Below are 5,658 nucleotides of genomic sequence, written 5' to 3' on the forward strand. Positions count from 1 at the left end.
GGCGAGGGGTGGGGGGGAACAAATGGGGGGTGGGGGGGAAAGCCGGGGGGGCGAGTGGCCGGTGCGGGGCAGGAGGGCGGGCTAGGGACGAGGGCTGATGTAACGGGAGAACGAAATAGTGGGAAGCATTGGGGTGTGATGGAATAGTTGGGGAGTCCGGCGGGCGGGAGGGGCACTGGAAGGGTGGTTGGGTAACTAAGAGTGGTAAGGGTTTGGGGGGTTGGTGTTGGGACGGTAGGGTTATCGGGAGGAAGAGAGGAACGTGGGGAGGATGTGGGGTGGGAGGGTGGGGGCGGTGAGGTGGGGGTGAAGAGCTAGTTAGGAAGGGGAGGTAGGGAGGGGTTGGGGAGGGGGAGTACTGTCACGTCCAGATTCGGTTCGCGCCGGGCCGGGGCGGGGGGCGTCGGACTGTGTTTGGGAGGGGTGCTTCTTCCCCCTTGTCGAGCCAGGGTCCTTTTGAGGGGGGAGCCCAGAGCCTCGGGGCAAGCGGAGAGCAGGGGGCGGGGCTGGGGTGGAGGGGACGGGGGAGGTGTCCCGAGGTTGGCTCTGGCCACGGTTCTCCCCGAGCGGCGGGAAGCGAGGTCAGCGTTGGCGCGGGCTTGGGCTACAGGACTGGGAGGCGGGGCAGGGGCGCGGGCTGCGGGTTTTCCGCGGCGGTAGCCGGAGGGGTCGGGCCCTGGAGGCCGGGCGAGGGTTTTGCGCAGGGGAGGTGTCGGGGTCCCTGGCGGTCCGTGGGTTTGGCAGTCTGTGACGCAGTTGTCTAATTTGTGGCCATCAGGTGTGGAGGCTGATGTCTTGGGACCTGCTTCCCTGGAGAGAGGGTCGAGCTGGAGGCCGGGCTCAGCTTCTGGGGAGCGCGACCTCACCCCTAGCGCGGGGCGGGCGCTTAGGGGTTTCCTTTAGGGTCTGGCTTCAGTCGCCGGGTGTGAAGGGGAAAGGCAGTCTCGCGGAATTCTGGGACTTGTAGTCCGGGTCGCGCCGGGCCGCGGTTGGGTTGGGTGCACGTGGGTAACTGTGGAAACGAGTCCCAGAATGCAGCGCGCCCCTCAGAGCCTCTCCGCTCTGCTAACTCGTGCTTTATTCCCCCAGCGACCCGAGGACGCTCTCGGGAGGCGCTCCAGTCCCTGGGGACTGTATCGGCCAGAGAGAGAGAGAGAGCCCAAGCCAAGCCCAGTCCTTTTTTACTTGGGCTCTTGATCTCCGAGTTTATTTTCCCCTGCATTTCCCCTTGGAGAATAAATGCTTAGTCTAGAACCATCTAGCATATAGGTTCAAGAAGCAACGCAAGGCAGCGTTTAGGAAGGTGTGTTTCTCCGCATCTTGTATGTAAGCTAGCCTAGGTTGAAAGGCGCAGTCTTATATAAACCTGGGAACACAGTAGAGACAGTTGTATGTATCGCTTATGAAGACGATATAAACTATTTGTTATTTCTTGGGCTATTTTGATTGCCCAAGGATAAGGGGAATTTTTTGAATTGAATTGAGTGATGGAGGTGGCTTAATGGAATTTGGGTTGGAATTGTCCCATTCATAAAGCTAGCAGAAAATATGAAAGTGAGTAAAGGTAATATGTGATGTCTTCATCTTTCAGTAAGTGTGGAAAACAAATGAGTGTTGTTTGTTTCCTTTTTAGCTGTGGGCTGAATTCCTTCAGTCTTTAGTATTAAAAACGTTCCTCTCAGTTTGTAGATACCCAACCATAACATCTTCTGCCAGTTCCCTTTACAGTGGTAACTCCCAAATCTAATGTAGAGGTTAGGAAGATGAGGTAGAAATAATAGATTATTTTTGTGATATGTCAGCTAATATGAAACTATTGGTAACAGTCATTAGGTATTTTAATGATCCTAGTGAATAAAATTTATACAAGAAATCCTAAGGTTTGGAAACCTTTTGATATAGTTATAAATATACTCAAGTTGCATATTTACTGCATGATGGTTCTTTAAATGTCTAAAAAGGTCAGTGTGTGAAATAATGAGTATCTTTCTGTCATATTTGATTTAAGTCTGTGGTTAAAATGTCCAAAAAATCCTTTGAAATATGTAAATGTATAATACAGACGTTTTTCAAAAACATGCATTTAATTCTGGGATTTACTCTTGCAAAGAGGTTGAAAATATATAGAGCTATCTATAACTGTTTTCAAGATTTAAAGAAAATATTAGTCTAGTCATTTCTACCTTTTTCTTTGGTTCTAGTATATCTCAAAGGAGAAGTGCCCATTGCACATGCTTAACTCCTGTCTCTAGCCCTAAAGGCCTGAACTCTTGCACAATATCAGCTTATACTTTCTGCTCTGGTTTTTAGGATCCTCTTTGATTTTGGTTCCTTGGAAAGGTCCTTTTTTTTTCTTGTGAATTTACTCTGCATTTAAACAGGTGTTTCTTATACCTTACTTAGCAGTTTTGACAGTTTTAGAATGGGAAGCTTTTTAGGTAATTTTATCTGTAACAGAAACAGAGAAGAAAGTTCCCTCATTCTCTCTACCTTAGAGGACTTCTGTATACTTACTTACTCTTCATTCTTTATTCCTGGCTCCAAGATGTGCCTCTACTGGACTTGATCAGATCATTTTTTCAAACTTTATTATTGTCTCCTTTTCTGCTTTTATCTTACCTACTTATTGCAGCTCTTACTAACATATTGCCTTCTTCCTGTGTATGATATATGTTTGCATTTTTCTCATCTTAATAATAATCATCCTCCTGATAATTTTAGCTAATAATTAATGTTTAATGATCCTGTTAACTCAGCAGTATAAAAATCAAGTTTGTCAGAAACTGACCTTCTGATAGTTTATATTGTCAGGGTGCTTTTGGCAAGCAGCAACACTCAACTAAAAATGGCTTAAATAATAGGGCTTATTATTGTCCAGTAGCAGGAAGTATAGAAATAGGTGTTTCTTAGACTGATGCAGTGGCTTAACGATGTCATTAAGAATGGGGCTCTTTGTGCTTCTCAGAGTCTTCCCAGCACTTAGTATCACAACTCAGCCCTGGGTTCTTTACTCAGCTCCAGATAGAGATCATGAAGAGGCCAGTAAAGAAAACCATCTGAGCTTTATTATTGCTTATTCTTAAGCAGAAGGGAAATGGAAAACAGCATTGGGCCTGTGGCATGCTCTCCAAGGACTTGAGGGGTAAAGCTTGAAGGACAAAAAGAGTGGGCTCCTGCAGGCACACATGATGCCACTATTTCTGCACACATCTTGTCAGGTTTTTAACTTAGCATGGGTTTGCATTTGATATAGTGATGTGCTCATGTGTGTTTGGCCTGTCTGCATTAAACTCACAAAAGACCATGGAAGTAGGTGCTCACTACCACCAGCCCATAAAGGTTGTATATATTGGCAGGCTTTCTATGGCGGGGTGTTGCAGAAAGCTTGGGGGAGGAGTAGCAGCTCCCAATCCTGGTCATTTGTAGAAACATCTTTTGAAGGCAGCTTACTGATGGGGGTGGAGGTGGTTCCTAGAGGTGTGGAGGGCATTGTTGAGGGCCTTTTTTGTCTCTTTTGCATCATTTCTTCTTATGTATTTTGACTTTTGATCCAAGCTCTTTGCCTCACATTTGCAATATGATTGCTGCAGCACCAGACATCATGCTTATGTAAGAAAGAAGGGAAGGAAGGAGCATATTTCCTTAAAGTTCCCTGTTAGGACTTTTTTTCCCCAAAAGCTCGCCCTGGAGACTTTTGTTCCAGTGTCATTGGTCGAACGATTTCATGCTACTCCTAGTTGTGAGGGAGGCAGAGAAAGTAAAGACTGGCATTTTTCAGCTTCTATGATAGAATGTGGCTTTTGCTAGATTGGAGTGATGGTGCTCAGATGGCTCTGGATTGGCAACAGGTACACGTCTAAGCCAACTACTTAACAAGGTTCTCTCTGGCTTGGTCTCATTTTTTTTTAATCTTCCTGATGTATTTTCTGCTTTATTCTAAAAGAATTAGGGATGACTTACAAAATATTAAATCCTATCAAGTGAAGGAAAATAAATTGCATATGGACTTAAAAGGTGCACTAAAATTCTTGCTGTCTGTTGGAAATAGACTATGTATCTGGCTCTGAGCTTCCCAGTAGTCAAAGAGGATACCAAAACCAATTAATTTTGTTCATTTGGTTAATGAAACTGCAGTAACTTTTATTAACGCACACTGTAACCTTAGTTAGGCATTTCTTTATCCTCTCTTTCCCTGGCCAGTAGTGAGAAGGAGAGGATGCTTCTTCCTGCACCTATGGCCATTACCTTTGGTCTGACCCATTTTTCGGTTGTGATAATCAGTTGTACTTTTGTCAGGCTCAACCTCTGTCTTCTCTATTACCATTTGAGTGATCTTTGTGCTTAGGATTCCCCCTGCCTACTTGGGAAACTTGGAGTCTCCCAGCTGCTTAGTTAAATATGGACTCTGGTGTGGATGAACAGCCTCTGCTGACTGCCCTCGGTTGCTGCTATGGAGCTGCTTTACCTTGCCCTCTCTCTCATGGACTCTCGCCCTTAGATCTCCAAATTTCTGGCTACTTCTATTCTGTTGCTCAGTTTCATGTTACATGACAGTGACTGTTTGCTTACTAATTTCTCCTCTCCCTAATTAGATTATTACCCCCTGAGATTGGGGACTGTGTCCACTTAGTGTCTAGCATGATGCCTTGCCTAGTGCTTATATGTATTGGATTGAACTTAAACAGCTACTGAATAGTTAGTGAATTATCTATAAAATTTTGCATGCTTCTTTATCTTTTTTTCATTATCTTACATTTCCCCCCACCTCAGGGAATGCAAACTTGCTTTTTCATTCTTCACCTTTTTTTTTTCACAAAGTCAGCCATATGCAAATTAATTTAAATAGTATTTTTAAAAAATACTATTTAAGTTATCAGTCTTGAAGGTGTGGAGAGATTGAAATGCTGGTCATGTGGGAGGAACAGAAGGAGTCTGAATGTGTGTGTCCATTTCTAATCTCATGTCACAGAGTCCTGTGTGCAGAAGGTTAGGGTGGTGATAGCAGGTCTTTTGTTTAGGAAGAGTATTTAGGCTTTTCTTGCTTTTTGTCTTATCACTATATCCTGTTCCTAAGGATTTATTTAAGTTAACATGAAAAGGCTTTCATTTAGAAACTAAAATATGAGTTGGAGGTAAATTTTTAAAGTAAAATTATCTGTAGTGAATTCTACATCATTGCTGCCAACTCTACAGTTGGTCAGCCTGAATTGGTGTTAATAGCTTTTCATAACTTATTCTTTTTCTTATTTTGAAATTCAGGTTATGAGAGGAACCTCTTGAGGATTATTCTTTAAAGCAGAAAGAACATGCATTTAAAATTGTGTTTTAAGAAGACATGGAAACATTTTAGATAGAATTATGTGTTTTAGTAAATCGTTGTATGACAGTTTAGATCCAAGAATTTGTTTTTTTTCTAGAGTGCCTGCTAGTCCAGTTTTGAATTGCTTTTCTTTAGAAAACATTGTTAATGGGTTATTTTCAGCGTAGGGAGGTAGGCTTGTGGGGTTTGAAACTAATATGCTGAATAAACCACTAAATGTTAGGAAAAGACCCCTGCCTGCTCCAAATAGCATTACCCCTAGATATGACTTTTTTTCTTATTCCATCTTTGAGGATTTCTTCCTCTTTTTTTTTTTTTTTTTTTTTTTTTTTTTTTTT

The 5,658-nt window shown here is 43.4% G+C and overlaps 1 protein-coding gene across 3 annotated transcripts in view; it reads left to right on the forward strand.

Annotated features, from left to right (window-relative positions):
- Positions 1–5,658, forward strand: part of Dcun1d4 (defective in cullin neddylation 1 domain containing 4) — a 73,053-nt gene that overhangs the window by 497 nt on the left and 66,898 nt on the right. Inside the window, exon 1 of one of the 3 annotated variants that reach the window (XM_048784459.1) lies at positions 559–581. The exons of the other annotated variants lie outside the window; for them this stretch is intronic. The gene's annotated coding sequence lies outside the window, so the exon portion shown is untranslated. Of the gene's footprint in view, positions 1–558; positions 582–5,658 lie in introns of those variants that run through there. 3 annotated transcript variants of the gene reach the window in all.

This window comes from Marmota marmota, unplaced genomic scaffold (genome assembly GCF_001458135.2).
Source record: "Marmota marmota marmota unplaced genomic scaffold, marMar, whole genome shotgun sequence".
NCBI lineage: Eukaryota > Metazoa > Chordata > Mammalia > Rodentia > Sciuridae > Marmota > Marmota marmota.